The 13,698-nt window shown below is 41.8% G+C and overlaps 1 long non-coding RNA gene across 4 annotated transcripts in view; it reads right to left on the bottom strand.

The window, feature by feature from the left end:
- LOC144827127 (uncharacterized) overlaps positions 1–13,698 on the bottom strand; it is a 229,286-nt gene that overhangs the window by 55,646 nt on the left and 159,942 nt on the right. For all 4 annotated transcript variants that reach the window (XR_013610032.1, XR_013610033.1, XR_013610034.1 and 1 more), the window contains one exon: positions 502–695. This is a non-coding gene — a long non-coding RNA (uncharacterized LOC144827127). The remainder of the gene's footprint in view (positions 1–501; positions 696–13,698) is intronic.

The raw sequence follows: 13,698 nt of genomic DNA, 5'->3' as shown, positions 1-13,698 counted from the left end.
TAATTGAAACTTATTTTATGGCAGACAGGAAATTAAGGTCATATTGATGGTGTAAATATATGTCAGTTTAATATAAATTATGAGTGTGCAAAATGTGTGCAATTTGCTTTAACAAGTTAATTACTTGAAATGCAAATCAATAATTTTTTTACTATAATTTACGCAGTTTGTGTCTTTGTGTCAATATTTGGCTCAACAACACATTTAAACAAAGAACCACAAACAACAGCCACTCGCGTGCTGTAGTTCCCATGCATTGCAGTAAACTTTAAATGCAAATGGTGGCATTCGCCATAAATTTCTACTATGAATGGCAAGTTCAAAGTCGAGTAATGCTAACATGCGGAACAACAAATCCCCAAAATTACACAAATTCCCCAGGAAATGGCAGCATCATTTATATTTCGCCTAGACATTATATAATATTGTGGTAAACAATATTGTTGTCAATTTAAAATTGTAATATATAAATTAAAAAAGGAAACAATGATATTTACTTACCTAAATATTGTTGACAATTATATCGTCAAAAAACATACAAAAATATTGTTTTTGTTATGCTATATATGAACACACACGGATGCCGGGTCTGGTGGCCCAGTGGACTAATGTGTCCACTGCAGGGACCTGTGTTCGAGCTCGACCTCATGGTCACTGGTTGAAATCCTGTCTGGTCTACTCAGCCTTTCATTCATCTAAGGGCGATAAAATGAGTACCAATTGGTAACAATAAACATCTCTTATTCAGTCCCAAGATTCCTATATATTTATACATCTGTAGTATGATTAAACTAATGATTAATGTTGATTTTACATTATATTAATTTCATTTTTTTTAAAAATATTTTCATTCACTATAAAAATATATATATCAATATACACAAATATATATAGGTCTTATTCCTGAGTTCTAAACAAAACGAAAAAAACGTAAGGGGAAAGGGTAGCCCCTAGGCCTGATGGTGGGTTCAAGATCGATAGTGGGGTCAAAAATGTGTTTATTGCTATGCATTCGCGGAGAATCAGTGAATCCACAGTAACATTAAAATACTAAGCGTGGGCTTCAACATGGTACAAAAAGAAATATCCTGACTGAGCCACAGACCGGGATGGCGGCTCATAAGTAATTTAGGGGTTATGGGTACATGGCTTACATCCCTAGGGGACAATATTATAATGAAGGGGATTGGGCAATGGTACCCACCCTCCCCAAGCCTAAAAAAACCCTGGTGAGGTATCGGGTTCTGTCAGGCCTACATACTCTGCAAAAACACTCAAACACCATAGACAGAAGTTGGCACGGAAACTGAAAATGCAAAGAGACAAGTTTATTAGGACCCCATGGGGTGGTGGTACATTCCTACAGCACCCTTCGGTAATGAAAGAAGTATCACACCGAACATCGGTGCGCGACCTCTTTTGTACAGTTTAAAGGTAATAAAAAGGTAGGCGGTATACATTTGAACAGTTTTAGGTACATATAAGGACATTTTTGGAGCACAGCCAGCATGTGGGAGGAGCTTAATACCACTGGTCAGTTAAGGGAACATTCCTAAAGAGTGACCACTCTCTAGTCCAGAGATCGTGTGTGCGCATGCGTGAAACTGACCATCGCTAAAAATAGCCTGTTGCCGGGTAAAGTGAAGGTTCATTGGCATGAAGGAAGGACAAAAGGGCACTCTAACCACGAGGCCGCATGTTCGTACAAAATGGAAGCCACCAAATACAAAATGGCCCCCGTACGCTTAAGTTAAGTTAACAGAAAAGGTTGTGTGGCTGAGCTAAACGCTAACTCAGGTGCTGCCAAATTGCCAAATTACGACACTGGGAACTCTATCCTCTGGGGCCAATATGTTTATACAGGGGAGGGGGCCCAGGCACCTCTTAAATGCCCACAGGACCCCATCTCGTGAGCCAGTTTATGTAAAAAATGGGAGGACTGACCGCGGGGACCACCAGGGAGTGCACCTCGAGAACACAGTCGTTTCCTTGAACATATGTTTGCTCCCACCAGGCAGGAGCATTTTTAAATCTCTTGCCGGGCAGTAACCAACATACCTTCCCTTCTTGCAGTAGCACAGCAGGGAAAGCTCCCACCAGGTGGAAGCAGACGTCTGTTTACCTGCCCACACTCCTAATATTGCTTCCACCCAGAGGGAGCAGGCATAAACAGCTGCTCCGTCTGGGCTGGAGCAATTCCGCTCTCATAGTATGCGGAAAGCCATTGGGGCTGAGGGAGCCTGAGGCTCACTCGTGGCCTGAATTAGTGGTTTGTGGGAGCCCCTGGTGGCCAACTACCTCTGTGCCCAGGTTATGGTGTCACAGGGGACCAAGGAGACTGCGGGTGGGGAGCGCCGCAGTCGACTTCTCTTTTTTATGACATTTAGCCCAGGGGGAAGGGTTCCTTCTGATCCATTTGGCCTCAGGGAGGAGGGCCAGTCTAAGCAATAGAAGGGAAATTGTTTGACCTCAGAAGCATTATGTATGTGAATAGTCCTGTTCCTTTAGTAAAAATGTTAAAAAACGTAATACAATCCATAGAAATAAATATATGCATAAATATATATATATATATATGTTTTCATTTTTTTTAAATTGTAATATATAAATTAAAAGTAGGAAAAAATTATATTAACTTACCTAAAGAGAAACGAAATTATGAAATCAATACTATTTTCGTTATTTCATTTATTACATAAAAAAACAAATGACATTTAAGTAACAAATTGTGTTGCACAACAAAATTTTACAAGCACTCACATTTAAATAAATTGCATAAAATAATAAATATTAAACAATTATATATAGATATATACGATATAGATATATATATCAATTAATACATTGTATATAAATATCAATTATAAAAAAATATGATGTTTAACTTACCTAAAAGAAATGTAAAACAAGATTAAATAAATACAAGTGCAATAAACATGTACAATGTGAAATAAATATGATGATAAATAAACAGTGCAACTATCAAACAATCAGTATTAATTTAAGTCATTTACATAATTAGTACTTAAATAAAATATTAAATTACATTTAATGTTTTTTAATTTCTCTCCCTCTTCCCCTACAAACTCAGTAACCTGCAAATAAAGTATGACTTAAATGGATTAGTATCAAGCTGTTAACATAATTAACAATTATTTAAACAATTAATTAAAAAATATAAACTAATTAACAATTTTTTTTATTATTAAATAATTAATTTCCCACTTTATACCCCTACAAACTACCGCTACTAAAATGCAGCACACTATTACTAATATTTAAGTAACAATGTCAATTTCAATTTTATATTCAAAATATGATATAACACTTGCAAATAGTGCATAATTAATAATCAATGAAAACATTTTTTATCCATAGAAAACAAATGAATATTAAAATATAAATATTTCTAATTTAAATAACATCCCACTCTATTCCCATACAAACACAACAACCCACTATGATACTATAAATTACTAATTACAAATAAAAAAATACTAAGGCCCCAATTATAAGTTTGCCGGACCACCGTTGCGGCAGTTGGGAGAATACCCCCAAGCTGGCGTCTTCCTGACCACCATATTATGAGAACACTGCTGGGCTGGTGGTGTTGTGTCAGTGGTAACAAACACAAAGGACCCAGTTATGGCTCCATTAGGCTGCACAGCCGCTACCAATCTATTAATCCAATGAATCAAATTAATCTTCAACTCATCCTTTTATCAGTTTTTTTCTTCTCCAGTTTTTTCGCTCTGTTTCACTATTCATTTAATTCATTCACTTGTTCATTCCCACTTTTCCTCAACAACACAGGCGAGTCAAATGTTTCCATGTCACGATTTATTTAAGAAAACCTAATGCATTTCGGGACCACCCTTCTTCAGGGGTATCTAAGAAAATAAATCATTTTAAAATAGATTACCAACTGTTCAATGTGAATATTTTGATACAATACGTGGATTAAAAATGTCATTTTGATATACACGAATAATTGACTTCTAAAACACGTATCCTTTCACCAGCACTTATTTCTTTAACTTCAATCGTCTATTAAACCACCCACCAAACTTCCCCTTATTCTTCCCACATTGCACGTAGAAGTAAAGCCCAGCGTTCGCTGCAATTCAAATGCGGGCTTGTCAGTGAAACATTGCCTCTTATAACTAAATGTCCATACTTTAAAGTTCATGAGTGACCCCCTATTTTACCACTCTGACCTTTAGCTCTAATCCTAAACAAACACAACAGTTGTATAATATGCTGACCGTGACATGTTTTCTTCGAACCTCTTAGAAACATTACTCAATGTCATTCCACATCAAAGTTTTAACGTTCCATCACCCATGGAGAGCCCTCGCACAATGGTCTTCCTTCTACTTGAACACTATAACCTCCCCCAAGAGATCTGTCACGTGCCTTGGTGCCAACTAAACTGCGAACTGGATTTCTACTTTTTTGCTCTACTGTGCATATTAAGTACCTTCTATGCTTGGACTCAAACTGTGGGCCAGATTTCACCTACTTAGAGCGTTTTAAACTGCTTCCTTCTTCACTTTTAGTTCCCCAAAATACCTAACAAATGATCACGTCTGATCTTTCACTCCCCACCCGAGCAGCCCCTCATTACTCATACTCCCACAATGCAATGTGATGTGCATGACTGTACCCCATGCATAATACCGCTGGTTTTCAACGTCACATAAAAAGGTGTGAATTTGTCTTCACTACTTATATCCAATTAATTTAAAACATAGTCTATTTATATTGTACCTAAATAGTTTGGAACATAACCCTGCAATGTTATATATAGTCGTGATCATCCATGACAGAAAAGCGTAACTCCTGTATTGTTCATCAAGTTCACCATCAATTTTATGTTGTGTCGTTTATCAAATTATGACTGCTCCATTTTTATCCTTTGTGGGTGCTATCTCGCCGTTTCTGGATGGAAATGTTCATCATGCAAATAGGACAGAGGTGGTGAGATCCACACCTATTTTATCCATCATTACAACCAGTAGTACTCCTTGTTGGCTCATTTTTCATTTTTTTGGGCGTGCACGCCTGCTCCCTGCTCCGCCCAATTAAGCTGCAATAATGCTAACGAACACGAAGGACCCAGTTATGGCTCCATCAGGCTGCAAAGTGGGAAAAAACAAGTGAATGAATAAATGAATTGAAGAATACTTAAAGGTGAAACAGAGAGTAACAATGGAGAAGAAAAAAATGGGTTAACGGATGAGTTGAAGATTATTTTGAATAATTGGATTCATAGATTGGTAGCTGATGTGCAGCCTGATGGAGCCATAACTAGAAAACTTCAGTTTTTAGTTATAAAGTATTTTTTATCAATGGTTTTGACGATTTCTTTTGATTGGATCTGTTGGAAAAAATTATTGTTAAATCTACTTTATTAAAAAAAAAAATAAGGAATTATGTTGGTTCTTTTTCTTTCTTTTTACTTGCTCCTGTAAATGAAAACAGTGATAAAGAGACATGCAACAAATACATTGAGGTATTTATGTACATTTTTAGTTATGATTCTAATTCTTTGAAACTATGGGGCCTATTAGGATGGCGCGCGGACTTACGTCCACACGCCACCCTAGCGGTGCTGGGACCGGCCTCCAGTGGTGCTGCGATCCCACACCGGCAATTAGGATGCCACGGTGGCGGTGGCATCCCCCATCCACATCCTTGTGGTGGGCAATGAACACAGCACTGCCCGCCACAATGCTGTGGCTGCACACTGTGCATTTACATGCACAACGTGGCAGGCACCGCGCGGTGCCTGTGATGTTGCCCATGCAAATGCAGGGGCGTACCATAGGTACCCCCCATGTGTGCCCGCCCACCCCTACAACATCCAGGAGGCCCGCAACGGGCCCCAACTGCGAATTCCACAAGCCTTTCCATAGCAGCAATGCCGCCACGGAAAGGCTGAATCCCGCCTTCATCATAATATGGATGGGAGTGTCTAGCAGACACTGCCACCATATCAGGCCCCTTTTCTGCCCGGTCACCTGTGTGACCGGTGGAAAACCGTCAGACGGTCTTTCCATCTGCCATGGTCCCCCCAGCCATCCTAATATGGCAGGGGGGAAATGGGTCGCAGGCGGAGGTTTTTGTCAGGCGGCTCACCACGCCATGCAGGTGGTGGTGATCTGCCCGACATCCTAATACACCCCTAAATGTCTAGATCTTAGATGAATGCTTACCTTATTATCAATTTGTAACTAGTATATTCTAGTCCTTCTGTGAATCCAATGTTTTCAATTATATATAATAGTTTTTTTAACTTATTTTTTAATCTGTCAAAATATACAATATAATTGGTACAATTGGGTATTTTTTTAAATCAAAATATGTTATGCCCTAGTCTCTCTTGTTTGTCAATTCCATGTTAAATCTCTTGTCAATTTCATGTCAAATTCCTCTATGTAAAAATGGTATGCTAATTTATGAAATGTAATATACACTAAACAAGTTACGTTTTTTTTTATATTGTTACGTTTTTGATTTCCTTTTTTACCTCAGCATTGAAATTTAAATTATGCCAGAGATATTTTGTGCATTATTGTTAATTTTGTGCTATGCAAAATTTCTGAATTGAGGCCATTACTCTCCTTTGTGTAATTTTGCACCATTCACATTAAAAATGTGACAGAAATAGAGCACTGAGATATGGAAACCAAAATCCGTCTCGTAGAGCTCGGTTTGTGGTAACAATTCCATGATGTCCTTCGAGGGACACCTCAATCACTTTCTACTGCAGACTGTTCGGAATAAGGATTCTCAATCCTCGCAATATAACTCCTTCCTGAGTTATGTACAGTTCATTTTTGGCATTTTTGTATTTTTGATATTCACCATCACTGGTGAGAGGTCGAAGGTGTGATGTGAGATTATATATTTCAACTTTAGCATATCACCATCATGGCTCGTAGCAGTGATATTCTGGGTTAATGAAATGGCAGCTGGTGTGTTTGATTTTAAAGTGAAATTGATATAACCTTAAGCCGTCTTGGATGGAGTATCATGCATGACCTTGTATAGGCACTCTGTAAAATAGTCAGCAGGGTTCTGATTCTTCCCTGGATGATGCACAGTGTTATAATTGTACTCTTGTAATCGTACTTCCCATCATTTCCTTCAAGGAGGCATCTTGGCCTTTGGATTGCCAAATATGGTTAGCAAAGCATGATAATTAGTTGCCAGAGTAAAAGGATTTCAATAGAGGAATACATGAACATTTTCACAGCCCCATACAATGGCTAAACTTTCTTTTCCAGGTTGGGAATTAGCATGTTCTGGTTGGGACAAAAATTCATATTGCATATGCCACAATATGCCTTTGAGTATTCAGGTGTCCGCTGTGCTGTGCAAGGATAGCACCTAACCTGACCGGGCTAGCATTGACAACAACCTCTATATGAAGCTCCAGATTGAAATATGCCATTTCAGTAGCATTCTCAATGGCTTGTTTGATTTTCTTAAAACTTTTCTCATATTCATGTGACCAATTAAATAAAGCATTCTTTTTCGTCAACTCTCTCAATGGAGCACATACTGAGACAAACTCTTGTATATATCTGGAACAGTACCTGGCGTTGCCAAGAAATGAACGCACCATAGAAACGTAGGGCCAGGATTCACAAGAGTAAACTGAGTCTTAAGTCTAACTTTACGACTTTCGGTATTCACAAAGGGCATTTATGAATAGTAAAGTTAGACTTTTGTCTCAGTATTGGTCTTAGTTAAACTTAAAACCAAAACTTAAGTTTAACTGAGACAAAAGTCTAACTTTACTACTCGTGAATGCCCTTTGTGAATACTGAAAGTTGTACCTTCAGACTTTCGTCTCAGTTTACCTTTTTGAATCGGGCCCATCTTGTCAGGCATCTGCATTTGAAAGCGCTTGTACTTTAGCGAGATCAGCAGTCATACCCCCATCAAAGTAAAACCTGCATCATCAAGTAAACAACATACTTGTATGAGAACTGTATTGTGCTCTTTTTATGTAGCTCTGAAAATCAATCTGTCATTGCTATATTTGAACGCATCATGGCAGGCTGTATGATACGTCAAATTATGTCTTGAAATATTCTGCAGCCGATGACACACCAAAACTTAGGGGCCGATTAAGATAGTTTTGTATTTGGGACCGCCTGCCTACAAGGTGACGGTCCCACAGGGCAAATCAGGATGCGACCGCCACCGTGGTGGTCGCATGGCCTATGTTTTGTATTGCAGTGGGTGCTGGGATCTACGGCACCCGCCGCAGTACAATACAAACAGCCCATATATATCTCTACCACGTGGCAGGCATCATGCTGTGCCTGCCACATGGTGCAGGGATATGTAGGGGGCACCATAGGTGGCCCCCAGGTCCCTTGGCTGTGACCTAGTGGGTAAGGGGGGCTCTCTAGGGACCCCAATGTCCCTTTCCACCAGCCTTTCCATGGCGTGTTCACTGCCATGAAAGGGCCGGCGGGAAGGAACATCGTAATGCCTACTGCAGGGCCTGGTAGGCACTGCCACCATTGTAGACATTACCTCAGCCTCTGATGGACTAACAGGCTCCTTGATCCTGTCATATACATGGTGGTCAGTCTTTCCGACTGCCACACAGCCGCCCGCCATCCAAATGTGGCCGGCGGTAAAGTAGGCTGTCGGTGGCGGTCTCCCCACCATTATAATCAGGCACTTAGTCTTATGTATCAAAATAGACCAACATGTGTAGAAAAGGTTGAAATGTACCTACAACTTTCTTCGAGTTGCAACTTATGATAGCCTTTACTCAAATCAAGGTAAGAGAAGCCTTTTGCACCATTTAATTGCATTATAACATCAGAAATCTGTAGACCTGGATAAAGTTCTTGTTTAAATGCCCTGTTTGGCTGACACATGTCAACACATGACTACAGCTTCTTTACTGTCTTTTTTGGTCAATATCACTATTTAACAAACTTATGGCGTGGGACTAGTAGGTTACTCAGTTATTGTCGCGGCGCATCAGCTGAGAGCACCGCATAAGTAAAGAATACTGCCAGAATAAGCCGCCCTACTGTTCCCAACCTTCGATATACTACAATTCCCGTGATTCCATGAGAAATTCTGCCGTACGCTGACGTGGCCGCGCCAGAGGAAGAAATCGTACAAAGAACTTCCGGTTCAGGACCTCTTTGCCATTTATTTTGAATTAAGTTTCTGTTCGGACGGAGACCGGTCCAGTAAGGGTGCCTGGTGCACCCTAATTTTTCTACTATGCTATGTTGGCCATTGGGAAACTGGCTGTTGTGCAAGCTGCGCTTAAAGCGGTAATTTGTTTTCCTGCTGTTCTCTCATGTTGGTGAGTTGAGGCTTTGACTCATGCAGGTAGAACGGGCGGCCTGTTTCAGCTAGCAGTAAGCGAGGGGGCAGGATTTTGAGCAAAGATCTTGCCCCATATCTCCAGAGTTATTGGGGAATTGACATTGCCGTGCTTGATGAACTGTGGCTATTTGCTCAGTGCTGACATTGATACTTTGTTGCTAATTTTGTTGGAAAGCCAAGGGCTTGAGGCTCATACTGTAAGAGAGCAAGACATTGCATTTCCAGAGGTAGTACAAGCCTGGGAGTACTGGGATGAAATACAGGTTACCCCATAGTAATGTCGGAAAACTGGTTATAGTGAACTATACTGGGTGGCTTGATTTATCTTCTAATACTCTGGAGGAAAAGAGTTCTACACTTGAATATCTGCTATGATTTTCTTGACTGGATATGTTACAGTAAAAAATAGCAAATTAACCAGTGTTGATTACTGGCTGTTGCCTATGTTCTATTTCCCTACAGCAGGAGTTGTTCGAGAGTTCCAGGTTTGCCAAGACTTTCCGCCCCTGTTAGACTTCCCATATGTCTATTGTTGGTAGGTGTGTTTCGTAGGTTCCCTCAATACTAAGGAAAAGACAAAGCAGTCTATTGATTGTCCCACTGATAGAGTGTTGTATTATCTATTCCTCTCTACCAAAGAACACAGAGTGGATGTTATGAATCCATGCTTCAGGAATTATTTAAGACAACATTCTCCTTCCTTTTCAGGTATCTCTCTCTCTCTCTCTCTCTCTCTCTCTCTCTCTCTCTCTTTCTCTCTCTCTCTCTCTCTCTCTCTCTCTCTCTATATATATATATATATATATATATATATATATATATATATAAATATATATATATATATATATATATATATATATATATATATATATATATATATATATATATATATATATATGTATATATGTAATGATATAAGACAAGCTAGTAGTCTGAGAAGTTTTTGACTTGTGGTATTATTTTTGTTTCTTTTGTGACCGGTCTCCTTCCTCGCTGTTTCCTTCCTTTCCTTCCCCCACTTGATCACTCCATTAAGTCTGTAATTTATGAACCAGACCTTGGAGCTATTAGGAGGTGAACCATACATATAAACATCAGAACCTGAGGATTCAAGTCCCTGACTATTATATCATGCTTAAATTTTTTCAACAACGTCTTGTAAATGAAAAGCAATTTGTCTAGGTCTTTGAGCAACAGGACGGACATCCTAATTAGTATGCAGCTTTACGTTTATAATCTCAAACTTTCCTAAACATGAAACAATGTAGGGATTTGACTTAATATTTCATGGTGAGCAGTCATGTTGCAGTGTATGGAAATCAGTCCCATATCATCAGCTGTGCTGAAGCTGAATAGACAGGCACTTGACACTTTACCCTGAAGCACATGGATAGGTGCTTAGACCTTTGTTTCCGTCACTACAAATGAACCTTGAATTTTTAAGGGCGTTGATGCAGCCCATGTATACACTTCGATTTTCGATGCTGTGAGTTGATTTTGATTTGATTTTGATGTGGATTTATATAGCGCGAATTGCTGCCCAGAGGCGTCCAAGCGCTGAGAATACCAGGTCCGACAGAGGGGGGAAGCACGGGAGAGGGGGGAGGTTAGGCTGAATGAAACAAGAAGGTTTTCAGTTGTTTGCGGAATGTCGTAAGGTTAGAGTTGGATCTTAGATGCGGTGGAAGGGTGTTCCAGGTCCTCGCCGCATTGTAGGAAAAAGACCTACCTCCAGCTCTGGATCTCCTTACTCTCGGGGTGACTGCTAAGAAAGACTGATCTGATCTTAGGTTCCTGTTGGGCCTGTAGTGATGGATTAGGTCCTGTGTGATCGTGGGGCCAGAGTTCCAGAAAGACTGGTGGGCTATGCATAAGGCCTTGAACAGCACCCTTTGACGCACAGGTAGCCAGTGGAGAGAGACCAATCCGGATCTGACTGACTGTCTGCGAGGGATGTCAAGTAGCAGACGTGCAGCACAATTTTGTGCTATCTGCAACCTCCTCAGAGTGGATTCTGGGGCTCCGAGGTAGAGGACGTTATTAAAATCAAGGCGGGATTGAATCAGGCCTTGTATCGCTGCTTGCTTGGCTTCCATAGGAAGAAGGGGGAACATTTTCTTAAGCATCTTCATGATGCCAAAGCAGGTGGCCGAGAGTTTGGTGGATTGTACATCGAAAGAGAGTGATCTATCCATCCATATTCCCAAACTTTTAATACTATTTTTGGGGATAGGTGGAGGGCCCATACTGGGTGGCCAAAGAGTGGTTGGGAGGCTGGAGACCGAGTTGCCGAGGACCATAAGCTCGGTCTTGTCTCCGTTTAGTTTCAAGGATGATGAGGACATCCAGGATTTTACCTCCTCTAGACACTCCCTGAGTCCGCTCCGTACAGGTAGATTGGTCTCCTGAGTAAGGGAGACCACTAGCTGCGTGTCGTCCGCGTAGGAAATGATCTTAATCCCAAACGGACGGACGACATCAGCCAGTGGTCTCATGTACAGATTGAAGAGAGCCGGGCTCAGGGAGGATCCCTGGGGGACGCCACAGTTCAGGGGAATGCTGGTGGAAACTGAATCACCATCAAACACCTGGAAAGATCTGTCCTCCAGGAAAGACCGGAACCAAGACCAAGCTCTGCCCCTGATCCCAACCTGGGCCATACGGTCCAGCAAGGTGACATGGCTGACCGTATCGAAGGCCGCACTGAGATCAAGGAGGATCACTGCCACTGATCCTCCCTGATCTAGGATTTTCCTTGCCTCCTCGGTGACCATGAGGAGGGCGGTCTCGGTCCCATGTTTGGGTCTAAAGCCGGTTTGGGTGGGGTCCAGAAGAAGGTGAGTTTCTAGAAAGTTGGTGAGTTGGAGATTTATGTATTTCTCCAGGACCTTGCTCGCCCAGGGGAGCAGGGATATTGGGCGTTAATTGCTCATATCCGAAGGGTCCAGACTGGGCTTTTTCAGCAGGGCCTTCACCATGGCCTGCTTCCAGACTGTGGGACCTGTGCTCTTGGAGATGGAAGTATTTAGCACTTCCCTCAGTGTGGGTAGGGTGGTTTGGGCGGCTGTCATTATTATCTCTGGGGGAGCAGGATCGTTGGGGGAACCGGATTTGACCTTGCGTGCCAAGGACTCCAGAAGGGCAGGTTCCAGTGGGGGAAAGTGACACAGCGTGGGTGATTGGGAATTATACGTTGGCTCAACAGGATGTGGAGGCATAATTGACGGAGGAGAATTGGTCCGGGGGAAGGCAGAGTAGATGGAACTGATTTTCTGATGGAAAAATTCTGCGACTTTGTTGCAGTGGGAAACGGTCTTGTCCACTGATGGACTGGGGGGGGTTTAGTGAGTAAATTTATGATTTTGAAAATTTCCTTCGGCTTTGATTTGGCAAGGACAATTTTCTCCGAGAAGTAGGCGGCCTGGGCTTCCTTTATCAGGTTTTTGTAGTTACTGATAGCTTCTCGGTAACGGGTTTTATCTGCCGCTGAGTAGTCAATTCGCCAGCGTCTTTCGAGTTGCCTACAGCACCGTTTTTTCTCTCTCAGATTCTCCGTATACCACGGGGCAGTTTTGTGGGGACGTTTAAGCGTGGTTTCCTTTTTCGGGAGGGCGATGTCAAGGGATTGGGAAATCCAGTTGACGTAGGCCAGATTGGCCGAATCGGGGTTCTCCGTGATCATGGGACGGGTCTCTGTGAGTGCGTTGGTCCACCTGTCAATCGCTAGATGGGACCAAGTTCTCCTGAATCTAGTAATGGGGGTATGTTCAGGGGGCTTAGGTATAGTCTAATTGATGGGGATCAGGAAATGATCCGTCCATGGAAGGGGTATGGGGCGGCTGGTAAGGAGATCGATGCAGTTGGTGAAGACTGGGTCGAGCAAATGGCCTTTTACGTGTGTGGGCAGGGTAACCCGTTGTGAGAGTAACATAGCTGCTAGGTCGCTTGTTAGGGTCGAAGCTGTAAGGTCGGAGGGTGAATCAAAGTGAAAGTTAAAATCACCTAACAGGATGAAGTTGGGTGAAGAAATGATACGTTCGGATACATTAGTGGGTAGGCTGACGTGGAACTGTCTCGGGGGGCCTGGTGGTCGATAAATCAAGGTGCCAGAAAGGCACTTATTGGGGGACAGTTCTATATTAAAGGTAAGACTTTCACAGTCTAGAATGGTTTCAGCAACCACTCTGCAGTTGAACTGTTCTTTGTGTATTATAGCCAGGCCACCTCCCCTCCCTTTTGGCCGGTCCTGGCGCAGGATTTGAAACCCTGCAGGAAGCGCAGCTATTACGGCTGGGTCGGCTTCCAGGGAAAGCCAGGTTTCTG

Source organism: Lissotriton helveticus, chromosome 4_1, assembly GCF_964261635.1.
Source record: "Lissotriton helveticus chromosome 4_1, aLisHel1.1, whole genome shotgun sequence".
NCBI classification, from domain to species: domain Eukaryota; kingdom Metazoa; phylum Chordata; class Amphibia; order Caudata; family Salamandridae; genus Lissotriton; species Lissotriton helveticus.
This window is presented reverse-complemented; position numbering and strand designations above follow the sequence as displayed.